Genomic DNA, 15,469 nt, shown 5'->3' on the forward strand with positions numbered 1-15,469 from the left:
CGGCTGGAGTGAGTCCTGGCCCACTAATTACTGTTTCAGAGGTCGTGGGAGCCTTAGAACTGACCAAGATGAGCTGCTCCAGAAACTGCAAAGTTGGGACAGAACATTTTGGACTTTCAAAACATCTAGATGGTCAGAAAGCATGGTCTGATTTCAAATTGACTTCAGTAGATACAGCTTCAGGCTTTCTCAGCTGGAGAATGTTGACCTCAGATAAAAGACTAACTCCGACTAAGTCCAAAGGTATAAATATTGACTAGGCAAAGGTGATTGAAAATTATCTTTCCCATGCAACTACTTGGTCAGCTGTGAAATTTGCATTTCTCCCACTCATAGCTTTTCCTGACAAAATCAGCAGCTTCAGCAGGACCTCATCCACTGGCAGTCTGGCTTCAAGAGGACTATGGTGGATAAAGCCTGAAACTTTGCTCCATTGAAGGATTGTGGCTTTCATTTCAGAAAGTAAAATCTTTGACCAGGATAAATCCACTCTGTGTATTGACTTGTACTACATTGTGGTCAGCCTGAAATTTTGTTCAGGTCTCAGTCAACCTTAACAATGACTATTGATTGGCACTACACTTTTTATTGGTACTTTTTGCCTTAAATATTAAAAAAGTGATATCTTTGGGGATTTTAGTTTTTTTGGTGTCATTTTGCTCATAAATGTTTTCTCTATTTTTCTAAATTAGTTTTGGGATTTTTGTTGTGGTGTGTCTTGACTTTTAATTGTTTTGTTACTGCTAAATATTTTACACATTTTCCCAAGTTAAGCCTGTCCACTCTGTGCCATAGCTACCATGGGGTTTAGCCAAAGTTTTGTTATTTTTTATTTTTAAATATTTTTTATTGAGTTTTCAATGCAGATCCATACCACATGAATATGTGGTTCCATTGGTAGGATTTTGTGGGTCTGATATACCTTTGCTTCCTCACTTAATAACAGAAGAGAGGAGGTTACAGCAAAGCAAGGAGAGAGAAAAAAGAATATATATACAATAAAAAAACAACAAAAGAAACCACACCACACTTATAACATAACTTAGGTCTTGTTATTACTTACAGTATATATATTTATCTGCTGTGCATAGTTAAAGGAGCATTCTTTGTGGCACCTCATGGTCCCATCTCAGGGCTCCTGGTTGAGTTATTCCCTGATAACACTTATTGGTTGTAATGGGGGGAGGGAAGCTGAGCTTATGTCTGATTATTAAGTGTCGCATGTTAGTGTACATTGTGCGTGCCTCCCTGATTGCTCACTATGAATGACACCGACCTCTGGTAAGTGGATGTGGGCGCCCGTCCCTTCCGCATGGTGTTCTGCGGGTATTATTTAGGTAAGCTGCCACTGAGTGAGTGTTGGCCGGGTCAGCACCCTCGCAAGGTCTCTATCTAACTCAAGGTGGCCTCTCATCGTTTTTTGCCTCTAGTGGGGCTGCCAGTGTTTCCCAGGCTTCCTTCCCTGTGTGTTGTTTTCCCTCGCGTGCTAATTTGCTCAGTACCTGGGATTCTGTCCGAGTCCAGCACAGGGTGAGGGAGTGCCAAGATTTCAGGTCTGGTGCCCTGGGCGCTTTCCAGTTCATCGCAATCAGCCTTTTTTTGTACATCACATATGCTAGGTCTACAAACTTATGTAAATGCCTATGTTTCTTTTCTCTGGTTCTCAGCCCTAGCAAGCAGGATTTAGGGTCTGCTACGAGTGTCAGACCTGTCAGTTCCGAGACCTCTTCTACCACTCCTCTCCATTCTCTGTGTATGTGTGCACACTCCCATACCATATGGTAGAAGTGTGCCTCTGAGGCATCACACCGCGGGCAGGCAGACGCTGAGCCAGGGAACATGCGGTGAATCCTGGCTGGAGATAGGTATGTTTGGTGCACGTAATTGAATTGCGTGTAGCGAAACCTGGGGTTTCTGGATACCCCCCAATTGTGATAGAGGGCTTTCAGCCAATCCGCTTGCGATATCGGATCAGTGAAGACTGTGTTCCATCTAGCCCTTGTTCTCTCCAAAATAAGCTCAGGGGGTTTATTCAGGGTTTTGTACAAATTTGTCACTACTTTTATTTGGTCATCAAATTGCAGCATGTGGTGCAGTGTGGGAGAAATCAAGGGCTCCTTATCTCCAGCCGCTCATGTCTTTTTAATTAGATGACATATGGCATAATAGGTCAGGAAGTGCCCAGGGTTCGCTGCCGTGAGGGCTTGGATGGATTCAAATGACATCAGTTTCCCCTCTTCGAAGCAGTCCCCAGCCGTTGTTATTCCCACCTCCGTCCAAGTCTTGAGTGAGTGCGATCCCACTGCGTTAGCCCATCCAGGGATCAATCCAAATGGGAGGAGCGGCGAGTATGGAAGTGCTTTATAGCCCTTTTTTAAATACCTTTGCCAGCACGAGTGCGCCACTGCCATTAATGGGTTGCTAGGTTCCCCCCTTGGTATTTTATTTGTTAGCCATGTAATCAAGGGTGCCCCGTTTAGCCGCGCCTGAAGCCATGTGGACTCCGCCTGTGTTGGTCTGTGCATCCAGTTCAGTATCCACTGTAGCTGTGCGGCAGCGTAATAGAGTTCAAAGTTTGGGGCTCCCAGCCCTCCTGCAACAAGCGGGCACTGCAGTCTGGTGAGTGCAACCCATATCCTGCCACCGCCCCATATAAGTTGCAGTAGAACTGCGATCAGATCTCTAAAGAAGCTCCTGGGGACCCAGAGTGGCAGCGCCGCAAAGTAATATAATAACCTAGGCAGCAGCAACATATTTGCCACCGCCACTGCCAGGGGCGACAGTGGAAGTTTGGTCCAGAACCGTAGCGATCCCTTCATAGAAGCTAGTGCTCTCCCTAGGTTCCCATCTCTATGGTCTTCATTTCTGTGGTATATGTGCACCCCCAAGTATTTGAACGTGTCAAAACACCATTTCAAGCGTCCCACCGGGGCATTCTCTTTTCTTGCCGGAGACCATCTAGTTAGCAGGAATATGTACGATTTATCCCAATTCACCACCAGCCCCGATAAGTCCCCATACTTGGTTAGAAGTGACATTACTAAGGGTATTGTCTTGTTTCCGTTCCGCACATATATTAGGGCATCATCTGCGTACAGTGATATAATGTGGTGTAGCCCGCTCCTGGCCACTCCCCATCTCTCTTTCATAGCGCGTATTCGGGTAGCCAGCGGTTCCATTGCTATGGCAAATAGCAAGGGGGACAAGGGACAGCCCTGTCTAGTGCCTCTTGTGATCAGAAAACTCTCAGATATTACCCCACCAGTTTTTACCATGGCTTGTGGCTCGGCGTACAATGTCTGTACCCATTGTATATAGTTAGGCCCAATTCCCATGCTCTGCATAGTGGCAAACAGGAAATCCCACTCCAGGGTATCAAATGCCTTCTCGATATCTAATGACAGTACCATCTCGTCATGAGCCTCCGGGGGAGTGTCCCCCATGACCCCCAACAGCCTACGGATATTTTAAAAAGTGTTACGTTTTGGGATTAAGCCGTTTTGGTCTTCATGTATCACAGTATGTATAAGGGGGGCCAGCCTGTTGGCCAAGATTTTGCCTAGTATTTTGCAGTCTAGGTTTAGGAGGGATAATGGCCTGTAGGATTTAACGTCGGTGGGGTCGCGCCCTTGTTTGGGGAGGACCACTACCATTGCCTCTCTTAGTGTTGGAGGCAGAATTTTGCTAGACCATGCCTCCTCAATCACTTTCAGCAAGTGCAGCTTCAAGTGTGTCGAGTAAGTGGAGTAGTATTCTATTGGGAGTCCATCTGTTCCTGAGGCTTTATTCCTGGGCATCTGTGACACTGCCCAATCTATTTCTTCCAGTGTTAGTGGAGCCTCTAGTGCCTGCCTGTCTGTCAGCGATAATTGCGCCAGTGGGGAGCCCTCCAGAAAAGACCCCAGCTGTAGGGGTGTGCATGTTGTGCGTTTGGTGTATAGGTTTGTGTAGTATTCCCTGAACGCCCCGTTAATCTCTTCTTGTGTGGTGGACATTTTGCCTGCGACTCCCCTTATAATCCCAATGGGGGAATGCTGCGATTTTCGCGGAGGAGCCACGGCAGCAGCCTGCCCGACCTGTCACCCTCTGTATGTGAGCGCATTAAGCGGTATTTGTGGTTGTGTCGCCGAAGGCAAGAATCTGCTTTGTACCTCTTTTAGCGCTGTGTAGGGAGTCTCGTTGCTTGCCACTGCTTTTTCCATTTCTCTCAGTTCCTTTTCTAATTTATTTATTTCCGTGTGTAGCGTGCGCCTGACTCCCCAACTGGTTGAAATACAATGCCCTCTTACTACAACCTTGTGTGCCTCCCATTCTAATGCTCTGGAGCAGGTAGATTCCGTGTTAATTTCCCAATACTGCTTCACTACTGCATTTAATCCTTCACTGAACGCCTGATCCTGGAGAGCCTCCCCATGCATTCGCCAGGTGGGGATCTGCGAGCGTCTTCTGCCCCAGTTCAATGTTATTCTAAGTGGAGAGTGATCGGACAGTGTTTTGGCCAGGTATTCTGACTTATTTATCAGATCGCAGATATCCCGGGTCCCCCACATTATATCTATTCTTGTGTATACTTTGTGGGGTATTGAATAGAATGAGTATTCCCTCTGCTGCAGGTGTTTTGTACGCCATAGGTCAAATATTCTCATATCTGCCGCCCAGGTAAGCAAGGGGCTTCTGGCGGTTCTATTTAGTGTTGCTTTCGGGGTAATGTTTGACCTGTCTGATTCTACATTCGGTATGCTATTAAAATCGCCACACCGGATAGCTGGGGCTTCGGGGTTTACTAATAGTGCTGGGATGAGTGTGCCCAGAAATTCAACTATCGCGCTGTTGGGGGCATATATGCGATTATTGACAATTGTTTCCCGTCTAGGTGCCCCTCTATTGCCACATATCTACCCCCTGATCTATTCTCTGTGAGGTTTGGACAAAGGGAACCATATCAACACTCCTCTGGCGAATGCTGAGTATGTTGTGCCCACCACCTGTCCGCCCCATCTTTCTCGTAGTTCCCGTAAGTCAGGTTCCAGGCAGTGTGTCTCTTGTAGAATGGCGATGTGTGCGCCCTGGCGTATGAGGTGGTCATATACCCCAATTCTTTTGCTTGATGCACCCAGACCTCTCACATTCCACGTGATTATATCATATTGATGCACTGAGGGGTTTACGTTTAACGCCATTTAGCATTGGATGGAGCACCTGCCCGCAACGCAGTTCTGTTGTCCGTGCCCTCGCGAATCCCATCCAACCCAATTTGGTGTGCGCTTAAGTGTATCAGCACTAGCAGTATTACCTGTATTTTGTATTGATCTTTTGAATTCAACTTAACTATTAAACCCCCTACGCACCCTCTACTGGAACCCAGCACCAAACTATTAACTAATGTCAAACTACCAAACACTCTATTACTTACTGAACTTTGTATCCAGGTGAATACCTGTGGGGCAGCTATGTTGGCAACCAGATGCGGCTCACGTGCGGGGCACACATCTTTCCGCAGCCATGGACTGCGTGTACAACTGGGCACTCCCGGGCTGTCTTCCCCCACCCTGAGTGCATGATCAATGACATTAAACAATACTTTCATTGAGAGAGATTGAATAGTCAAAAGATACTTGTGGTCAGTGACAGCGTTCTTCCACATGCAGGTGCGCGTAAAGTTAATCTGTGCCTCCCTGCAAATTTGTTGTTCCTTTCGGTGGGGGGGGGGCGGCGTCCTTCATCTACAGTTCGTCCGCAGTTCTAGGCGTGAGTTTCGGCCCCGTAAGTGCTTCTGTGAGCTCGGACCGAGCTGACCGAGTCGGAGTCTGGGCTGTCCACTGGGGCCTCCCGCAGAGCCTCAAAAGTGTTTTGCGTGTACAATGGAGTTTCTTGCAAGGCTTTTGCCCTTTCCTCTGCTGCCTGCTGTTCAGTGGGCTGACCCTTGGTTCTTTTCTTGGGACGCTTCCGCAATGGAGTGGTCAGCCATTCCTCTCCTTCGTCCGTTCCGGCTTGGGGTCGCGCCAGGCCTTCAGCATGCAGCCACGTCCAGGCATCCTCAGGAGAAGTAAATACATGGGTGCGTTCGTCTGATATTACTCTCAACTTAGCAGGGAACAGCAGGGCATATTTAATGTTATGCTCACGGAGGCGTTGTTTGATTTTCACATAGGAGTTGCACTGTCTCTGCACTTCCTGAGTGAAGTCTGGGTAAGCATTAACTTCTGAGTCCTCGTGTCGAAATGGGCCTTTGCTGCGGAATTGCTGTAGAATTAGGTCGCGGTCTCTGTAGTTTAAGAATCTTGCTATCAGCGGTCTTTGTGGCTGACCCGGGGCCGGGGGCCTCCCCGGTACCCTGTGTGCCCTTTCCACAGAGAAAAACTTAGACGGGGTCCCATTTAGCACCTCCTTGATCAGCCATTGCTCTAAGAATATTTCTGTATTCTGCTCTGTTAGCTTTTCGGGGAATCCTAAGAAGCGTACATTATTCCGCCGGGATCTGCCTTCCGCTTCTTCGGCGCGATGCCATAGTATTTTTACCTCTGTATCCAGCCGTTGTATTTGTTTTTGGTTAGCCAAGACCGATGGATTCAGATCTTTTAGCTCCACTTCCGTTGGCTTCACTCTCTCAGCCAAGTTACGATGATCCACTCTAAGCAAATTCAGGTCTTGTGATACTGAGTCTATCCTGTTCTCCAGAGAGGTTTTAGTGTCCATAATCGCTTGTAGTACTTTTTCAAATTGGGTGGAGTGGGCCTGTAGTGTACTTTCCAGTGCTTGTAGAGTCGGTGCTAGCTGCTGGTCGCTTGTTGGCTGTCCCTGCGTGAGTCGGTCTTGTTTTTTTTCTTCACGGTTTTAGTTCTTCCAGCCATGATGTGCTGTGGATGGGCAACTCACAGTAAGCAGGACGATGTGACTGTGCGCCGGGTGGACGGTAAGTTTCTCAGTTAATGCACCTGTGTGCCGCCAGATGGGAATCCTCCCCGTGCCACAGCCAGCTCAGTTCGTGGTCCTCACCGCGCAAAAAGGGGGGTGGCAGTTCAGCACAGCTCGTAGGCTCTCCCTATCTGCAGTACTTCTAGGCCATACTTTGGCCCACAAGGGACCCATGGACGGGCCACTCTGCCGTGCTTTACCCCGCCCCTCGGTAGGTGCAAGGGGGGAACCAGTGCATCTCGCTATGCAGCCAAAGCTGGGGGGGATGGTGAGGGGGACCCAACTCCACCGAGGCCTGCCCCCCCTCCCACAGCCAACCGCAGCAGCTACCTTTGCCCACGCCGGGGGGTAGAGGAAGACACCCTCTGGTGGTAGTCCCCAGCCGCCTCTGCGTCCTCCCTTTCGGTGATGCCAGGTCCAGGTGGGTCTTTTTCTTGTGCCTTTGGTGCCGGCCCTGCACCACCTCCGCTTCTCTTTTGGCCTCCAGAGGGGCACTGCGGTGCGGCGGGCACCCCTGGACGCTGCAGCTGCTCCTGCGCCCACCCGGGCCGAATCGGGGCCGAATCGGGGCCGTCGGGGCGCTCCGCAGCTCACCCAGTAGTGCAGCGGCAGCCGGCGAAGCACAAAGCAGGCCGAGGGGGGAGGGGGAGGGGCGGCAAGCGCGCGGGCCCTTCTCCTTATCAAGCTCCGCAGACAGGGGGCACCCCCTGGGCCCCGCCCCTCACCTCGGTACGGAGCCTCCCGGGTGCGTGCTGCGGTATCACCCGCGCCGTCCCCGTCTTCAAAGCGCCGCCCGGGGAAGGTCACAATAATGCGGCCACCAGCTTCTCCGCGGCTCGCACTGCATCTTTATTCGTGCGTCGCCTCACACGAGCACACCCGGCTCCTGGGAACCGCTGAGTGCTGGTACCGGTTTCCCCTGCATGTGTGCTCCGCACGACAGCCCGGGAGTGCCTCACAGGATGTTTTATGAGGGCTCGAGTCAGAGCTCTGATTTAAGCTTCCGTCTTGGCCGCCATTTTGGCTCCTCCCTAGCCCAAGTTAAAATTATTGAAACTGTTTTCCCGTAGCAAGTTAGTGGCATGATTTTCTGTGGTGGACTCCTTTGCACCCCAATTAATAATCCAGTTCCTCACAATATCTATATATCTCTCTATAGATATGACATCTTCTATGCAGTGAATACATAATTGTCCTCTCTCTACATTGTTATAGATCGTGTTGTCCCTTAGATGAAAGACTAATGTGAACAATTAGTGTAGCACTGCTGTGTATCTTGGGCGTATGTGTGGTGGTTTTCCTCAAATAATTATTGTTGTGTGTTGAATCTTTTGTGGCGTGAGTGTGCTCAGGCTGGGTGTAATAGAACGTGCTGGTGTGTGTGTCTGGAAGTGATTAAGAAAGGAGAGCATGTGTCATATCAGTAAGTTGGCATATGGGTTAGGCTACAGGTGCATAGTCTTTTCCTGTTTCCCAGGAATGAAGATCAGGAAGTTGAACCCAATAGACATAGGTTCTTGTGAGACATCTACCTGTAACCAGGGGTAATCAGAATTTGCTGTGTTTCACTCTGTGGAATTCCGCTGAGTTACATAAAATATCTGCAAGATTCCACAGAGTTCCGCTCACCTCCAAAGATGGGGAAAAGCATGATAATTCAATTGACGTCGATATCTTTTATTCCAATCCCAATTAAAAATAGTATCTGTTTAAGCATCAGCCATTCAAAGCATCGCTGCTTAAGACTGAGCTGACATAGTGATTCTTCTTAGTTCGGAGACTGTTAGCCAGAATCAGGAATAATTAAGTGCAGCAGCCCTACACAATAATCTCACCATTTAGGGAATTCACTAAACACACATCCTCTGTTAACCATCCCACAGACTCACTCCATCAGCATGTCAATCACTAACGAAAGAAACTAGAGCATCCACAAACACGTCACATGTGGCTGCAACAAGTACGGTACACACTGAAAATCAAGCCTCACCCTTCAAGGATGCCAAGCTCTGCCAGTCTCACACCTGTACCTGAGAATCAAATAGATCACTTAATTTGCTTCTAATATCACCCTGCCATTATGACACCAAAACATACATTTTTAAAATCACAGTTCATTAAATATTGGTGTGTGCAGATCATGTTGTAATGTTAGACCTATTAACTACCATGCATTCTGTATTTGTATGTTCTTGCAACGCTAATTGTGCAGCACAGGAAATTGTAAAACTTGTTAGCATTTCCAGCACACTTTCCTGGGTTTTCGATGCTCAGATGATGTATTGCTTATCCTTTTATTTCATGTTCCTGGTACCCTCAAAGTCTCATCAGCATTGAACGCAGACCACCCAAAACATATACTTTTGGCTCTAGTTCTGGTTGTGTGTGCTCTTTTTGTAGAAACAACTGCACATCTTTCAGATACTGGATTCCTTATTGATAGACACAGACTAATCTGCACACGACTAATTGGTCTAGTTGTGTGCAATTTTGTATGTAGCACCTGCCAATAAAAGTACATTTCAGGTTTTGCCCAGAGTTTGAATTACTAAACAGAATTTTGGAAACATAAGCAGCCCATTGTTATCATAAATCAGATTATAAAAGTGGTACTCAATTTTTAAAGCCTCATCAGTTTGTTGAAAAAGAACCAATGGTGATTTATGCAATGCTGAGTTAATCTCAATTCTTAGTACTTTTTCTGGACCTCTATCCCATTCCCTCATTTTTTGTGCTCACTTTTGCACCGGAGACAGGGAGCAACTATGTGAAATCTGCTTTTGCACTGTTCTAACAAGCACAGTTTGGGCTAACCCAGTAAGATAAAAAGAAAAGAAATTAAATATGTGTTTCAGCTTAAAAGTAAGGGCACACTTGAGTCCCATTGTACTGTGGGCTATTGAATCCATGTTTGAGCACACTACAGCCAAACTGTTTTCTTTATCACAGGCAAGAACACATGTGATGAGAAGAATACCTGAATTTGTCTCAGCCACTGTAGTCTTTGCCATATAGAAGTCCATCATTTTTTGTGAGTCATGCCACTATAGACATCCCTTATCAGTACATCTAAATAGAGAGTCTTTCCCAAAACTGCATGTCCATGTTCCATCTGAGCCGTGGAACAAGCAACCCCAGGCATATTTCTGCCGTCTTGAATCTCTCTATTGAGGTGTAGCTTGAGTATTATGGCGTTGGGAGCTAAGAGTTTGGTCAGGTGAGGAAGCTGTGAAATTAGTCTATTATTGTCCAGGTTCTTAGTGTTTTTTCAGGAGCTGGCTGGCACTTGCTCTCTTTAACTCTTCGAGGGTGATGCTGGTTGATAAGGAAGCATTGATGTTGACCAGCATGGTACCATCAATAAATTATCTCTAACTTGACTAGGAAAATATCAACTAAAGACCCTGAGGGCTTGCTACACCTTACTAATAAGGGGAAATCATCATCATTCAGCAATAAGAGTAGCGATATATAGAATGAGAGGTCTCTGCAAAACGTGCAGTGCCTTAGGTAACCAGGGGCCGCTCCTCCACGGTCACGGAGGAGCTTTGCCCCCCCCACCAGCAGCTGGATATGCAAACCTTTAAAAATAAAACAATAATAAACAATGTTTATCATTGTTTTATCAACAGGCACTGAGGTTGGTGCACAGAGCACTCCCCTCAGTTCGCATGTATGTTTCGTCCAGCCATTACGGGTCTGTCAAACACACAGGCGCACAATGGCGCAGAGGGCACGCCCAGGCTCCCAGACTACGTTGGAGTGCCCAGCCGGGGTGCTCCAGCGAATCATGATGCTGCTTTGAGCAGTGTCAATATTAGCCATAGGGCAAGCTGGGTGCCTGAAGTGCAGTGGAGGGTGAAAGGGCGGCAGCAACGTTCAGGTAAGTTTATTATTTTTTATTTATTTTTATTTTATTCCCCCATTCCTCCACTTTTCTTAGTCGCCAGCCCCGACTGCAGGTAGCAAAGGAAAATCTCCTTGCTGTCATCTGTAAAGTGTTTCTAGCTCATTATAAAGTGTGTGTATGTCAGCTATTTGCATTGCCTGTACACCAGGATGTGGTGTATGTGTGGCAAACCTGGGCCATGTTGGCCCGTCATTAATTAAGAGATCAAGGGCCAGATGTAGCAAAATGCAAAATTGCGACTTGCAATTTGCGAGTCCATCCGACTCGCAAATTGCAAGTTGCAATTTGCTATGCAGTACAGTGTCTCAGACACCGACTGCGACTCGCAATGGGGTCGCAATGACCCACCTCATCAATATTCATGAGGTGGGTCGCAATCTGCGGCCCCATTGCGAGTATAGGCACTCGCTAACATGGAGGCCTGCTGACGTCAGCAGACCTCCATGTTCGTGACCTGCTTTTAAATAAAGCAGTTTTTTTAAGTGTAGCCCGTTTTCCTTACTGGAAAACGAGCTGCACTTAAAAAAAATCCGAAACCTTTAGTTTCGGTATTTTTTCAGGGCAGGGAGTGGTCCCTTGGACCACTCCCTGCCCTGAAAAAATATTTTTGGGTCCAGTCACAAACTGGAAGGGGTCCCATGGGGACCCCTTCCAATTTGCGAGTGGGTTACCATCCACTTGAAGTGGATGGTAACTGCGATGCCATTTGCGACCGCGTACGAGGTCGCAAATGGTATTGCATCCCACAGTGACTCGCAAATAGGAAGGGAACACCCCTTCCTATTTGCGAGTCGGAAATGCATATTGCGAGTCGGTAACGACTCGCAATATGCATTTCTGCATGGCAAACCCACGTTTGCGACTCCCAAACGGCGATTTTCGCCGTTTGCGACTCGCAAACGGTTTGCTACATCTGGCCCCTAATCTCATGGGTTGTATTACATGTCGTAGGGCGCGATTGAACCAATTTTAATGTTCTTGATAAGAAAGCGGTATCTTTCAATACCGGTAAACCTGGTACGTTGCTCTGCATTCACTATTTTAATATGTGTGGAATGTATGTGTTGTATTGTCTTCTTCAGGAAATGTGACCCAGGAATAGAAGGTTTCTGTTTGGTAAGCCTTGTGAACTTCCACTACGATTGTGACATCCCTGCCCTTATCTGTTAAGCAATGGGGTACTAGATGTTGTGTTAATGCTTGCCTGACATTTTCTGGATTGTTTATAGCATTAGTCATGGTGAATGTTGGAAACAGAGAAGGAAAACCAAATGGGAAAAATCCTTTTAAGGGTTCAATCTTGAACAACCTACAGCCACATTAGGTGCTCCCTATTCAGCTTAAGATGATTACCCCTAAGATCACGGACGTCTCCATATAATGGTACTTTAGGTACCTACTGTGTGTGAGAAAGAGATACTCATGATATCTGTAAATTAGTGCTAAAGCCCCACGTTGGGTGCCATGTCATAGCTGGACCCTCACTCCTTATCAAGACTGCTGGTTTAGGGGAGACAGCACTTTTGTTTTTGTTTGTAGGTGACTTAGTCACTCCTACAACAAGTCACAACTGTCTGCCCACCCATTCCGGCTCACAAGCAGAACTTCACCAAAACTCAGACAGTAGAGGTGATTTCTGGCAGCCTTACGCATGGACTATAGATAAGACCTCTCAGGGAAGCAGTGATGGAACCAAAGTTACCCTTTTCTCTCAATAGCAATCAGTTTCAGACACACATAGGCAATGAAGGAGTTGGAGGAGAGCTTTCAAAATATTTAATTAAAACGCACTGCAATCTTCAATAAAATGCATGTGCTGTAATGATTAGGATAATGAACAGTAATAAAAGGAGAATTGTGAAGATGAGAGTTGTGAATATAACACCCCCACCATCTTACAATAAATGTTAGATATAAAATTCCTAGTCAAGAACTCCTAATCTTGTACAAAGCATTTATCTAGTTGCAAACGGGCCGATTTGCAGAATCGTCCCGTTTGCGACTAGAAAAATGCTTTTTGCGATGTACAAAGCCCAAACTGCGATTGGGTAACTTGTTACTGAATCACAGTTTGGGGTTTGCGATTCGGTATAAGGAAGGGCGTGTCTTCCTAATACCAAATCTAAATAGTATATATGATTGTTTTGTGACCACGAATGCAGTCGCAAAACAATTGCAGGTAGCACAATTTCAAATTGGCCCCTTCCCTATTTTTGAATGTGTGTGGAAAAAAAAATTCAGAGCAGGAAGTGGCCTCAGGATTTATTTTTTAGAATTTCAATCCGTTTTCCTTTAAGGAAAACTGGCTGCATTTCAGAAAAAAAATACTGCTTTATTTAAAATCAGTCACAGACATGGTAGTCTGCTGACACCAGCAGGCCACCATACCTTTGAGTGCTGCCATTCCCAATGGGGTCGCAAATTGCGACCTGCCTCATGAATATTCATGAGGTAGGTAATTTGCGACCCCATTACGAATCGCAGAGAGTGTCAATGACACTGTTGTACATCCAGTTTTGTGAGTCGCAAATTGCGAGTCGCTAAGACTCTCAGTTTTGCAAGTCGCAAAACCAGATATTCGTACATGTGGCCCTAGGTGTGATAAACCTAATCTGCCAGTACCATGTCCATGAGAAGTATCCCCCAACCCTTGTTACCTTGTAAGGAGGTCTCTAGGTCAGACTTCTTGGTGACACAAGGGCTGAGTTCTGCAGCAAGGTGATGTGCAGCATAGATGGCATCTGGAAGGAACACTTCTAATGTCCTTGTCTGTGTCAGGTGTATTTATACAGATCATGTAGGATACCTGATATAGGTATGCTCCTAAACAACTGATAATGTGGCAGAATTGGGTTAGCAATTGCATAAACAATCCCTAACAAGTGCACATGATGTTCCTATCACATGTACATGAGAAAGGAACAAGATGGCAATACCTATGTGTATCACTGATAGTGAAGTCGATAATGACACCCTCTCATATTGGCTCTGATAATGGAAATCTAAACATTTCTTATAAATGTAAGCAATGGAAGCAAGCTAAAATAAATAATAAAATAAATGCCATAAAACAGAACATACTAAGTAGGTAAAAGGTCACTCGGTGATGGGAATAACAGACCTGCAAGTCAAAGGCTAAGCTAACTCTTATGTCCCAGTGGGAAACTAAAATTCTTGCTACTCTGATTCAAACATGTGAATCGATGAAAGACACTCCAATAATGGAGAAAAAATGTGTTACTTACTTGTTCTCCAGTTTTGGAATTTTTCATTGATTCACATGTGACCCACCCTCCTACCGTTAGAGACTCTACTTCTTGGCAGGTTGTAATTATTCACACTAGTGTTTAAAAATCTGAGGGAAGATGCCTCTGTTAAAAGTGTCATAAAGGGGCTGTCGCCTGATTGGCTGTAGTTTGTTTTTTTCTAAACAATGTGAATAAGCTTTAAAATCAATGTCTTTTGCTAATTACTCCCACTGCTTCAGAATATACTGTGGGACTTCCACCTTGACGACAGTAATGATTCCAGCATATGAATCTACAAAAGATTCCAATACTGGATAATGAGAGTTACAGGTAAGTAACAAATGTTTTGTCCTGGAGATGGTGCAGAAAATAATCTCTACATGTTTCCCTAAATACTACTGTACATATTTTTTGTAATGGGGAGAGCTGTTATTGAAGATGCAAATCCATTGCCACATCCTAATATAATTTGTTATTTCCCCGGGGAGAGGTATCAGTAGGGAGACTAGTACTTGTTATACTTAGTTGGGAATAGTGATGTGAGTACCATTCCTGCCCTACTATGCTTACTGCTGAGCCTTGGGAAGGTGTGGATGAAGAGGCAGTGTCTCTTTACATCCTACTATACACCCTAGTTATCTTCATGCAAGGTCTCAGTGGAGAGGCCAGTCTCTCCCCATAGTCTATTAGTGCGGATTGTAGGAAATAATTATTGCAATGAAGGAAAATGGAAATTCTTCCTCTAAAGTAGTTTTATGATCTTAGCAGGAACATATAAAAAAGGGGTAGCGAAAATAAGATGCATATAAATTATACATATTACAACAGAATATGTCCAATGAAATTACAAATTCCATTATGAAAGTAAGCTCTTACAAGATGCTCATGAGTGTATATGAGCAAATACTGTCCCCTCACAGTAGATGCCAAGGACTGTGTGTCTGGATCTTGCACGCCTCTCAGGAGAGTCATCCATGCTATGGATGAGAGCATCATGGCGCTTGTGAGTGTCTTTTGAAAGTCACTAAGAAAAAAAGGGAAACATAGTACAAACAACATACATAATGAAAGTATAGGATAGCTTTGAAAATATCTTTTTAAGTAACATTTGGAACAACTGTACTGTCTGTTTTTGTAACTTTGCTAACATTTTTTGTATGTTTTTAAAGTGTACAACAAAAACAAATAAAACTGGGAGCAAAAACATTTTCTTCAAAACAAAGTGGAGGAAAAACTGAAAAAAATATTTAAAAAAACAAACTATTTCCTTGGTGAGCATTAATGATCTTGGACAAGCTTGACCTGTGCAGCCCTGCTTATCACAGAAGAAAATGAATGGCTTTATTAAAAAATGCAGGGTTGTTATCTGCTTGAGTGTGGAGTACATCGGCAGGCA

The sequence above is a fragment of the Pleurodeles waltl genome, chromosome 3_1 (genome assembly GCF_031143425.1).
Source record: "Pleurodeles waltl isolate 20211129_DDA chromosome 3_1, aPleWal1.hap1.20221129, whole genome shotgun sequence".
Taxonomy (NCBI): Eukaryota; Metazoa; Chordata; class Amphibia; order Caudata; family Salamandridae; genus Pleurodeles; species Pleurodeles waltl.